Source organism: Palaemon carinicauda, chromosome 35 (assembly GCF_036898095.1).
Source record: "Palaemon carinicauda isolate YSFRI2023 chromosome 35, ASM3689809v2, whole genome shotgun sequence".
In the NCBI taxonomy this organism is placed as follows: Eukaryota; Metazoa; Arthropoda; class Malacostraca; order Decapoda; family Palaemonidae; genus Palaemon; species Palaemon carinicauda.
In genome coordinates this window covers 56534559-56547732 of record NC_090759.1, presented here as the reverse complement: position 1 = coordinate 56547732, position 13174 = coordinate 56534559, and the positions used below count along the sequence as shown (strand labels likewise).

At 46.1% G+C, this 13174-nt stretch overlaps 1 protein-coding gene across 1 annotated transcript in view; it reads right to left on the bottom strand.

Moving 5' to 3' along the window:
- Positions 1-13174, bottom strand: part of Tasp1 (Taspase 1) — an 86115-nt gene that overhangs the window by 44209 nt on the left and 28732 nt on the right. The gene's annotated exons all lie outside the window — the stretch shown is intronic.

The following is a 13174-nucleotide window of genomic DNA, read 5'->3' as shown; positions in this document are numbered from 1 at the left end:
CAGAAGACATTCCACTTTGCTGGCAGACTAAGGCTGATGATTTTCACAGGTGTCCAGACATCCTCTTTGCAACTTGTTGCAAAAATCCTCTCTGAGTAAGATGTTGACTAGTCTCCAGATTTGAAATCGTAGCAAAGCTACGGAAATGTGGAAGACGTTGGCATGTGGTTGTCTGAGTCATTGAGAGATTGACCAATGTTCTGGTCTTGTTAAGTACTCTTCTCATCAGAGCAAATGGGGGAAAGGCGTAAACGTTAATAATTTCACACTGCTGCTGGAATGCATCTTGCCAGAGCAACTTGGGATCTGGGACTGGGGAGCAGTGCAACGGGAGCCTGAAATTCAGGGCCATTACAAACAGACCCACAGTCAGGGAACCCCACAAAGTAAGGACTTTGTTGGCTACTAGATGATCCAAACACCACTCGGAGCACATTAACTGAGTCACTATGCTCAGGTTGTCTGCAAGCACATTCCTTTTGCCGGGAATGACGCGAGCTGATAGTCAACTAGTTGACTTCTGCCCATCTCAGTATCTCTACTGCTGGATGGGATAGGGGCTGTGAAAAAGTACTGCCTTGTTTGTTGATGAACGCCATTACTGTAGTGTTGTTGCTCATCACCACCACTGAGTGGCTCACCAAGAACTGTTGAAGGGCCAGGAAGGAAGCTTTCATCTTTAAGAGATTTATCTGCTGGTACTTCTCGAACTCTGACCATATGCCTGAGGTTATGCGGTGCAGCATGTGGGCCCCCCACCCCTCTTTTGATGCATCTGAGAAGAGCATCAAGTACTGGGGAAGGACGAGAAGGTCGACACCCTTTAGCAGATTCTCGTCTGCTACCCACCACTCGAGGTCCATCCAGTCTTCTGGTCCCATAAGGATCAGAATGTCCAGAGAATCAAAGGCCTGATTCCAGTTGGATTTAAGCCGCTATTGGAGGGTTTGTATCCTACGGCAGCCGTTGGAAACTAGACGGGCCAGAGATGATAGGTGCCCGAGGAGACATAGCCACCTCTGGGCTGGGAGCTCTCCTCATCTGAGGAATGGTCCTGCGACCTTCCTCAGCCTCACTACCCTGTCATCTGGTGGAAGGCTTTGTGAAGATTGGTGTCTAAAATCATTCCTAGGTATACAAGTCATTGTGAGGGAAGCAGTGATGATTTCTTGAGGTTTACCATAATCCCCAGATCTTGCCAAAGCCCCAGAAGTTTGTCTCGGTGCTGAAGAAGGGTTACCATCGTGCCTGCTAGAATCAGCCAGTCATCGAGGTAACGCAGGAGATGGATGTTGATTCTGTGAGCCCAAGATGACACAAGGGCGAATACTCTCGTGAAGACCTGAGGTGCTGTGGAAAGACTGAAGCACAGCACCTTGAAATGGCATTTCTTGTTGTCCAGAGTGATTCTCAGATACTTACTTGAAGAAGGATGGATTGGGATCTGGAAGTATGCATCCTTAAGATCCAGTGTGCACATAAAGTCCTGTCTCCCTGCTGAATGGAGTTTGTTTGACATACTTATTCAGAGCTAAGAGGTCAATGACTGTCGCCAGCCTCCAGAAACCTTTTTCACAAGAAAGAGTCGACTCAACAAGTCTGGACTTCGGCCCGAAGGGCCAGCTCCTTCGCGGATCCGTTCGCATAGGAGCTTGTTGGTACTGGAGTTTTGATCAGTGGAGGGAGAGATAATGTGAACAGGATGCAATACCCTGAATGAATCACGGAGACTGTCCAGGGTTCGGCCTCGAGCTGTATCCACCTCTTCCAGCAGCGATGCATGCATCCCCCTACTGGTGGATAAGTGGAAGGATCGCCTATCCTTGTCTGCCTCCCCTAGGATGTTTACCTCCAAGGGAGGACTTGGAGCCTTTCCTGTCCTTGGCAGGAAAGGGCTTCTCAGACACCATAATATCCGTAACAGTAGTCCTACTCGTTATCAACTTCTAATGTTTGGTATGCAGGAAAGAGGGTGGTCTATAGGGACAGGATGTCACGGCCCTATGGAGGAAGTCTTGGTGGGACTTCCTCCATCTCTCTGCAGCACGCTTGACGTTTCCCAGATCAAACAGAGAGGAGTCCTCCAAACCAGAGTTCAGTAGTTTCAAGATCTCGCAGCGTAGGATTTGGAAAAAAAATCTCTCAAGTATTGAGTCTTTTCACCTTAAAGTGGTGTTTGCCCATAAGTTTACTACTTGGTGGGAAAGGAACTCAATGGTACGAGTATGAGACAGAAGAAAGGTTTCCATCGCCTTCCTGGAGCTTTCCTTGGAAAAATCCTCGGTCTGCACAGGATTCCCACTAACCCAAGCAGAGATCTAGCCACGAAGTAGCCTTAATGGCGTACTTCACCACCTTCTCCTGGTTGGGGATCTCTGAAGCAGAGAATGAAACTTGCAGCCCGGAAAGTCTCTCTAGAGAGATCCCCTTCATCAGTTCCTCTACGGAAAGGTGTAGAGGAAGGGTAGGGAGAGGCTAGTCAAGGACCTCATAATGCTTCTTCTGCTGGACACCCGGAGGTGGGAGGAGTTTAGAGGACGAGCCTGAGCGAAGGGAACTAGAGGAGTCGGAGAACTGAACAGACACCTTACGCCCGAGACACTTCAGTCCCTGAGACCAGGGCAAGGCTGCGATTGACTTGAAAAGCTTTTGAGTGCCCTCCTGAGGAGCTATCGCCGGGTCTACCAACCTATTGAGGGACCTCATGTAGGCCAAAACCTGCTAAAAGCATGTTCTGGCTCTCTCTGTTCTGCTTCTGGTGTAAGACTAGCAGCGAAGTTACTGTTTTCCACCCACAGACCATCATCTTGGGAGTGTGTCGTGGTCGTTGTTGAAGTGGCTGGATGAAGACTGCATGACCCCCTCTGCAGGTCTCGTAATCCTCGATGAGGATTTCGGCAATCTTAAGAGTCCTTAGACCTTTTCCTTGGAAGGAAAATTTTTAGCATTGATAGTTTCAGTGGAGCACCCTCAAGTTGGTCACCCGTTGGGGAAAGGATCATATCTTCCAAAGGTTTCAAGGCTACCCTGAGTTCTTGAGGGACCTCCTCGATGGGCAAGGGCCAGAAAGAATAGGAGAGGGACTCTTCCCTGCGCGAAACTTCCACCTGGACTGCTGGCTATAGAGCAAGAGGATGAGGAGGAGCGGGCACGATGACACTTGACCTTCCCTTAGATGTCCTGACAGGGGTCAGCTTGACCCTGGATGAGACTAACTCGTCAGGGACTCCTCTTTTCCGACTCAAGGGAAAGGAAGAAATTGAAGTTTCTCTGCAGGAAGGAACCGTGGATTTTCGCATTAGGTCCGTAGAAAGCAAGGACGACTTCTCCAGGGGGATCCAGGGAGTTTCCGACGGATGAGCAGGTGGGATACCTGCTGCGAAGGCTTGCGTGACAGGCTTAACCAAGGCTCCAAACCACAGCTCCTGACCAATAGTAACCCTATCGGAAAGATCCCCTGAAGAGGGCCTCGGCAAGGAAGTCTTATCCGCTGTTGAAGAAGCTCTCGAGGAAGGCTGCAGTAATGATGTCTCCTTCCCAGGAAAAGAAATTGGCCATGAAGGGGGTCCTTTGGAACTTTGGACTCTTGCTGCTTAGATGTCTTGCCTTTTTCTGCTCTTCCAGGCGAACGCGATGTTCTGCATTTCCGGGGAGGAGAACAAGGTGAAGGAGAACGATGGGGAGAAGACTTATGTCTCTCTGGAAGAAGCTCGGAAGTTCAAGGAGGAGAAGGCTTAGAAAGCTTATCTTCCCGTAAACGGAGCCGTTCATTAAACGGTGTCGTTCTGGCAAACGTTGGCGACGCTCGGGGCCTAGTTCCTAGGGTATATATTGTGGCAGCGAGCTACTGATGGAGACTGTCGGTCGCTTGACGATTGTCTAGGAGATCGGTGAGTTGGCGAACGACAAGCAGCGCGAGGCTGATGGAGACTATCGGTTGTTTGACGATCATCTCGGCGATCAGCAAGTTGGAGAACGACAAGCAGCATGAAACTGATGTCGTTGGTAAACGACAAGGAGACCGGCGAACAGCAGAAGACTGCTGATGAGCTGGAGAGCGGTGGTCTGCTAGCGATCGGCAAGTCGGAGATTGGTGGATCGGAGGTCGGTGGGTCGGAGGTCGGCGCACTGACGATTGGTGACCCAGGGAAAGGCTGTTACCTTTATTAGAGCGTAACAATGCTGGAGAAGATCACGAATGGACCACAGTTGGCAACCAAAGAGCAGCAGCCTGCCGAAGAGTTGGTGATGGAAGAACAACCGGATGGCTGGACCAGAGTTCATCAGCGGGCAGATAGCAAGGACTGATGGCCTGTCCAGAGCCGTGATGCTCACGAACAACAAGACTGCAGAGAGACCGTAGGTACGGGCATAGGTCAGGAACCAGTATACCTAGATGAAGGAGGATCCTCAGAAGGGGATCGTTCTGCAGAGGACAATTACGAGCCAAACAAATGTCTCTTCACCGAAGGCAAAAGAGCACGTTTGAGGCGAAAGGGTGGGCGAGCCTCCGCAGGGGAGGGCTGAACAGCAAGCTGGTCATCCGCAGGCGTACGAAGAGGAATCTCTATGGGTGGTCTTGCGAACGAGAGGTGATCATCCACAGGAGAGACATGCCTTGGACTTTTCTTCACCCCCGAAGGATGGTCGGCTAGGGGGGGAGCGCAGTCCTCGGCAGCATCAGAAGGAGCAAAAGGATGAGGCAGGACCGAAGTCAGCAAGCAGGGCCGCAGAGGACTCCTTGGGAACCAGAAGATCCATACTCAGGAGGGACAAAGGATCAACCTCAGAAGAAGGCAAACACTGTAACTCTGCACCCCGCTGAATAAGCAGCACTAACATCTCTTGAGGACCGAGGTTGTTCAGGAATTATAGGGCCTCTGCTACTGCTTGACGGTTCCCTGGAGGAAACCGGTTGAGAAGCAGCAGCTTTAGGTTTCTTCTGCTTCGAGAAAGACCCCGAAATACCCAGAAGGAAAAGAATCCCTTTCAGACTTCTTCCATTGTCACCCAACCCTTTCCCACTGGGATGAAGACCGCTCCCGACACTTAATACAGTACAGTTATCAAGATCATGACGTTGCCCCCTAGAAGCCGGACACAAAACAGTGGGGATCGGTGTCAACAGCTGACATAAATGTTCTGCAGGAGCGGCCCTTTGAACTAAGCCAGGTACGCATCACTGGCAGAGAAGGCACACACACGCTAGCTGAAAAGAAAAAGCAAAAAGCAATTAGTAATGGCTGTCCAAAAACTGGGGAGGAGGAAGAGCGGTAACAACCATTCTCCATCAGAGCCAAAAGCAAAGTGAGTTACAGTCACAGGTGTGTGAGTGAGAGGGATAGCTATTAACCCCCACCCCTCTTAATTAGCAGTATGGGTGGTTAACCCTCGCTAAAAATCTAATAGCTCATCTTTCAGCTTCGCCGAAAATAATACCCTTCTAAATAGTGTTGGTTTGTATTCCAGTTTCGGAACAAACAATGATATTATTGTTGCTTTAATTTTTTCTGAACCCTTCATTACCATTTTATATATTATAACATTGCAAAATAAGGTACTGTCGTGAGAAATAACAAACAATCTGTTGTAATCGTCAGCTGCCAAGTCTTTAATTCTTTTATCAGGCAATTCATTGTCGAACACGTCAGGTTTTAAGTTAAACTTTACTGTATTCAAATACAGTAGATTGGAAAAATGTTATTTTTATAATAAAATAAATTTTTGAATATACTTACCCGGTGATTATAATAGCTGCAACTCTGTTGCTCGACAGAAAACTCTAAGGTAAAATTCGCCAGCGATCGCTACACAGGTTGCGGGTGTGCCCAACAGCGCCATCTGTCGTCCAGATACCCAGTACTCAATGTAAACAAAGAACTCAATTTTCTCCTCGTCCCACTGCGTCTCTATTGGGGAGGAAGGGAGGGTCCCTTAATTTATAATCACCGGGTAAGTATATTCAAAAATTTATTTTATTATAAAAATAACATTTTTCAATATTTAACTTAGCCGGTGATTATAATAGCTGATTCACACCCAGGGGGGTGGGTAGAGACCAGCAAAATATGTTTACATTATTATGAGCTAAGAATTTTTATTTCATTTTAGAAGTTATCAAAATAACAAAAACAAAATAAATAGGTACCTGGTAAGGAAGTCGATTTGAACAATTACTCTGCCTTTTTAAGTACGTCTTCCTTACGGAGCCTCGCGATCCTCTTAGGATGCTGATCGACCCCTAGGATCTTAAGTATCAAGGGTTGCAACCCATACAACAGGACCTCATCAAAACCCCTAATCTAGGCGCTTCTCAAGAAATGACTTTGACCACCCGCCAAATCAACCAGGATGCGAAAGGCTTCTTAGCCTTCCGGACAACCCAAAAACAACAATAAAAACATTTCAAGAGAAAGATTAAAAAGGTTATGGAATTAGGGAATTGTAGTGGTTGAGCCCTCACCCACTACTGCACTCGCTGCTACGAATGGTCCCAGTGTGTAGCAGTTCTTGTAAAGAGACTGGACATCTTTCAAGTAAAATGACGCGAACACTGACTTGCTTCTCCAATAGGTTGCGTCCATTATACTTTGCAGAGATATATTTTGCTTAAAGGCCACGGAAGTTGTTACAGCTCTAACTTCGTGCGTCTTCACCTTAAGCAAAGTTCGGTCTTCCTCACTCAGATGTGAATGAGCTTCTCGTATTAACAATCTGATAAAGTCTGACCAAGCATTCTTTGACAAAGGCAAGGATGGTTTCTTAACTGAACACCATAAAGCTTCAGATTGGCCTTGTAAAGGTTTAGTACGCTTTAAATAGAACTTAAGAGCTCTAACAGGGCATAAGACTCTTTCTAGTTCATTGCCTACGATCTCCGATAAGCTGGGGATATCGAAAGGTTTAGGCCAAGGCCGAGAAGGCAGCTCATTTTTGGCTAGAAAACCAAGTTGTAGCGAACAAGTGGCTTTTTCTGACGAAAATCCTATGTTCTTGCTGAAGGCATGAATCTCACTGACTCTTTTAGCCGACGCTAAGCATACCAGGAAAAGAGTCTTAAGAGTGAGATCTTTCAGGGAGGCTGATTGTAACGGCTCCAACCTGTCTGATATGAAGAATCTTAGTACCAGGTCTAAATTCCATCCAGGGGTAGCCAAACGACGCTCCTTGGTGGTCTCAAAAGACTTAAGGAGGTCTTGCACATCTTTATGTTTGGAAAGACCTAAGCCTCTATGCCGGAAGACCGATGCCAACATGCTTCTGTAGCCCTTGATAGTGGGAGCTGAAAGGGATCGTCCTTTTCTCAGGTATAAGAGAAAAACAGCTATTTGAGCTACAGAGGTACTGGTCGAGGATACAGAAACTGACTTGCACCAGTCTCGGAAGACTTCCCACTTCGATTGGTAGACTCTAATGGAAGAAGCTCTCCTTGCTCTAGCAATCGCACTGGCTGCTTCCTTCGAAAAGCCTCTAGCTCTCGAGAGTCTTTCGATAGTTTGAAGGCAGTCAGACGAAGAGCGTGGAGGCTTTGGAGTACCTGCTTTACGTGTGGCTGACGTAGAAGGTCTACCCTTAGAGGAAGACTACTGGGAACGTCTTCCAACCATCGAAGTATCTCGGTGAACCATTCTCTCGCGGGCCAGAGGGAAGCAACTAACGTCAACCTTGTCCCTTCGTGAGAGGCGAACTTCTGCAGTACCTTGTTGACAATCTTGAACGGTGGGAATGCGTAGAGATCCAGATGTGACCAATCTAGGAGGAAAGCATCTATATGTATTGCTGCTGGGTCCGGGACTGGAGAGCAATAGATTGGAAGCCTCTTGGTCAGCGAGGTTGCAAAGAGATCTATGGATGGTTTTACCCCAAGTGGCCCAAAGTCTCTTGCACACATCCTTGTGGAGGGTCCATTCGGTTGGAATTACTTGCCCTTTCCGACTGAGACAATCTGCTATGACGTTCAAGTCGCCTTGGATGAACCTCTTTACTAGGGAGATGTCTTGACCTTTTAACCAGATGAGCAGGTCCCTTGTGATCTCGTACAACGTCAGTGAGTGGGTACCTCCTTGTTTGGAGATGTACGCCAAGGCCGTGGTGATGTCCGAGTTAACTTCCACCACTTTGCCTCGGAGAGACTTGAAGCTTTTCAAGGCCAGATGTACTGCCAACAGCTCCTTGCAGTTGATATGCATGCTCCTCTGACTCGAGTTCCACAGTCCTGAGCATTCCCGACCGTCTAGTGTCGCGCCCCAGCCCACGTCCGATGCGTCCGAGAAGAGAACGTGGTTGGGAGTCTGAACAGCCAGGGGAAGACCCTCTCTTAGGTTGATATTGTCCTTCCACCAAGTCAGACAAGACTTTATCTTTTCGGAAACCGGGATCGAGACCGCTTCTAGCGTCTTGTCCTTTTTCCAGTGAAAAGCTAGATGGTATTGAAGAGGACGGAGGTGTAGTCTTCCTAGTGACACAAATTGTTCCACGGATGACAGCGTCCCTACCAGACTCATCCACAGCCTGACTGAGCAGCGTTCCTTCTTCAGCATCTTCTGGATGGATAGCAGGGCTTGATCTATTCTGGGGGCTGATCGTCTTGTTGTTCAGCAACGTCCTCATCAGAGGGTTCCTCATCCGAAAACTGATGAGGAAACGGCAACGGAGTGGGCAACGTCTGGCTCGCTGAGTCCGGTCGCACTGGTGGATGCGTGACGGAGCCGGACGCAATATCATGGAACTGCTGCACAGTCTGTGAACTGTCAACAACCATGGGTGCGCGAGGAAGCACAGCGTCAACCCGAGACTGTCTAGACCGTCTGGGTTGTGCAGTCAACACCCTACCGGGTTGCTGAGGTTGACGCACTGCGTCAAAACAAGTCACCTCTGCTGGTTGTTGAACGTCCTGAACGTCAACAACCACCTCCGAGCGTCGCTTAACGTCAACGTGCGGCTGGCAACCCACACTGGGTCGCATCGGTGGAGGAACCACCTTAACTGGCAGACGCGAGTAGGTTACCTCAGCGTCAACAGGGCGCACAACCGACCGGTTGGAAGGTTGTTGGCCAGAAGGTTCGGTAGCAACCTTCTCCGCATTAAAGTCCTCTATCAAGGACGCAAGCTTGGACTGCATGTCTTGCAGCAAAGCCCATTTAGGGTCTACGGGAGCAGGTGTGGCAACAGACGGGGTTAGCGACTGAGGCGGTACCGTTTACCATCCCTGAAAGCCTTGTTATGCGTGACATAATTGTACAGCAAAACTTCAAAGGCTCGAAAACAGCTGTGAAGTTGACCTGTAAACAACTTGGAGCGTCTCCTGGCCAGGCGCCAGGGAGAGTCTACGAGAATTGAGAAGTCTATCTGGGCAGAGGCATGAACTCCCAAGCCGAGAACTTCTCTCGTGTCATATCAGACTCTCGCTCTATAAACCAGTTTAAAAGAAGGGAAAGCAAAGGCTGTATCCCCCAAACTCCTCCTGGTGAAAAACCAGTCGCCTAGCCAACGTAAAGCTCTCTAGGAGAGCGAGAGAGCACTAGCTTAAAAACAACGGCTTCGAAGTAGCTAGGCCTAGTGTAAGCTCTGACGTTTAGGCGAACGAGGAGCAGCAGTTACAAAAAGATCCGGACAAAGATCCTTAAAAAAATCATCATGATTTAATTAAAGTCCATAGGAGGCTAAGCAGCTTTAGGCTCCTCTCCATCTGACAGAGTCCTCAAGGGAATATCAGTAGGAGGGGGAACAGCAACTTCCTCATCTACAGGAACCTTGTCCGATAAAAGCTGAGTCTCAAGCAAGGGAGAGACCTACCGTGGTGGCAATGCTTCACAAGCAGAGTCCACACTCACTGGTGCATTAGTAGCGGACCAGAACGCAACGTCATGTAACTGCTTGACAGTCTGTGAACTGTCAACAACTGAACTGTCAACCACAACAGGTGCGTGAGGACGCACAGCGTCCACTCGAGACTGCTTTGACTGCCTAGACTGAGCAGTCAAAACAACTCTAGAATGCGGAGGTTGACGCACAGCGTCAAAACAAGTCAACTCCGATTGTTAGTGAACGTCTTGAACGTCAACAGGAGCCTCAGCAAGTGGCCTAACGTCCAAATGCGGCTGAAAAACCACACGAGACCGCATCGAGTGTGGTTCTAAACAACCTGACTGACGTGACTAAGCTACGCCAACGTCAACAGTAAGCACAAAGGAACGTTAGGTTGGCTGAAAGCCTGGATATCGATGAGATAAACGGCTAGACTCAACGGACTAATCGGCAGAATAGTCTTCCATAAGGGAGGCAAGCATATACTGCATGTCTTGCCATACAACCCATTAAGGATCAACGGAAATGGTTGTGGTAAGAGACGAGGGTAACGTCTGTGACCGCAACACTTTGCCTACAAAAAAAGACTCTCGGAGTCTGTGTTACGCTTTTGTTAGGTGGCGAGCAGTTATCCGATGACTGCATAGGGTCAGAGCTGTCCTAATGGTTGTAACCAGGACGCTGGACCTGTCCTGAAAGGACTGACTTTCGCTTAAGGGCTTCGAAACCTTGTGACAGGTTTCTTATGCGAAAAGCCTTCGGATGACGAGGAGAAACAACGTCTCTCTCGTCTTATGGTAGGGGAGATCTTGGTAAGATACACCCGATACCATAGAGGGAAAACGTCTGTTCGTTGGTCAAGGCCTCTCGAACCCATAAGTCGTTTGACATTACCTCTCCCCTGGGCTTGGGAGCATGTAAGAGGTCCCGGACTAGGTGAACGACAGGCACGAACAGACGGACCCTCGGACGCAACACTGTAACACTTTGCGCATATCACTTTATCACTTCGATTTTCTGTTTTGCACTTATTTCACTGAAATTTTTACTGATTTCTACCTGAAACACGCAATTCTACCCTTCATTAAAAGGTAGTAATTGCGAAATCAGTCGTATAATGCAAGCTCATTAATACCAGCAAAAAACAGAAAACATATTTAAAGATAAAAAAAAATCAGTGGCTGGGAAAGAGACTAAACACTAGTTCATATAACTACGTTTTCAATCTCTCACCGCACATAGCCTGGGGACGAGAATAAAAAACTAAAACGTTTTATCCTTCCTCCCCGTACAGCGACTAGGGACGAGAGTAACACGAGAACAACGTTACCCGCTTGAACGAAACGTTTTCTCTCCTCTCTCTCCCTCCGTCTCTATCTCTCTCTCTCTTTCTCTCTTGATTTCGTACCTAAGAGAAGAGCCCAATTATATATCGTCAAAAAAACATGTTATTTGACTAAAGGAAAAAACTGAAAGGTTTTTCAAATAAAAAGTTCCTTTAAAATAGAATTTAAAACATTTAAGCTAAGAAAGAATGAACAAAACGTCAGAATCGATTTACTCTTACTGCAAAGTGAAACCGTGATACACTCTCTCTCTATCGTAACGATAGAGCGCATGTTGAACGTCCTGAACGTCAACAACTGCGTAGCATAAATAAACTAAACGTTAGTTCATCTTTGAAAACAGTACGAAGACTATCAAAGAAATTCTTTCATAAAATATTACATTTAAAAAGTTTTAAATCCTTAGCTCTTTAAAAGCTAATTACGATATAAAGGGCTCAACGTTGATTAACTTCGGTTTCCAAGTTAGGACCGCCTACTCTCAGGAAAGGTCTATATAAACAAAACATTAAAATTATTTTTATATGTTTATAATAAATGGAAAGTTAATCGAAGAGGCCTAATAAAGGCGGAGAGATATAAAATATATAGAGGAAAATCTATAACGTGATATAATTACTAAAAGCCTAAACACACTTCCGCTAAGGGAAGGGTCGGCCATTTAAAAGTGAAAGAAAGTCCATACTCTCTTTGTCACCATAATTAAATCTATCCAAAACGAGTTCAAGATTTAAGATGAAGATAAAACACCTGCATAGCGAAAGCTCAAAACTAGAATAGTGTACTTCACCAATTAGTTGTGAAAACAAATCCAGTTTAGCAACAGCGAATAAGCACGTCTTGTCGGGAGCACGACAGAGAGAAAATTGAGTTCTTTGTTTACATTGAGTACTGGGTATCTGGACGACAGATGGCGCTGTTGGGCACACCCGCAACCTGTGTAGCGATCGCTGGCGAATTTTACCTTAGAGTTTTCTGTCGAGCAACAGAGTTGCAGCTATTATAATCACCGGCTAAGTTAAATATTGAAAAAATACAGTATTGGCATATGTTAATTATAAGCTGCTTATTGGTCAGTTACAGTTGTTTAGAGGCATTTTACATGAACAAAATGTACAGTATATCTGCTGGTTTCAGTGTACGCTGTTTCAACTGCTAGTGATAGTTTGCTCTACCTAATTGTAAACAGCTGTGTTTTGATTTGTAGGATATCTATATAGGCTGTCCTTTGGCATAGGTTACTTGACAAATTCAAGACTAATATTACATAGAGTTCATGATATGGTGATTTTAGGGTAAAAAAGTAGGGTTGAGTCCTATCCTGTATACCATACTAACAACCCTGATAACATTATACAGTATGTAGTACCCTGAACTAAATACAGATAATGATATCTTTCCTAATAGACTAATTTCGGTCCTTCTACCTACCAGTTTCCAAAAGGAAAGCACCTAAATCAAAAGGGTTATCTAAATTCTGAGTACAGTAAATCAAACTTTTTTTTTTTTAAACTATAGAAAAAAATGGATTTTTTGGACGATCTAAAGGTATAATTCTACAGTTTAATCACATACCAAAGTCTCTTGACTCAGAATTTTTCCCAATACTTGCGGAGTCACAAAGCTGTTACAGTCCATTATATTCTAAGCATAAACAATATCTCACTTTTAAAAGCATTAGATGTAAATTTAAAAACATTTTTATTAATAGTTAATTTCATTAATATTCTCTTATAAATAAAGCAAGAAACAAGTGCATCCAAAGAGCCCATGCTGTGCAGAATGAAGTTTTAGTTCTTACCTCATGCAATGACGCAAAGAGGGTGTGACCATATACTGTATTATCAAAGTTACTAGGCCTATGAGAGTAACTGTATTTAGAATTCAATTGATTATATTAACTAGCTGAGACATGAATGCAAGGACTCACACCATAGAAAGCCACTCCCTTACTAAACAACTTTATTCATTAAAAATATGTCATATCCTATTGTTGGCAGCTAATCTTATTATCATCACTC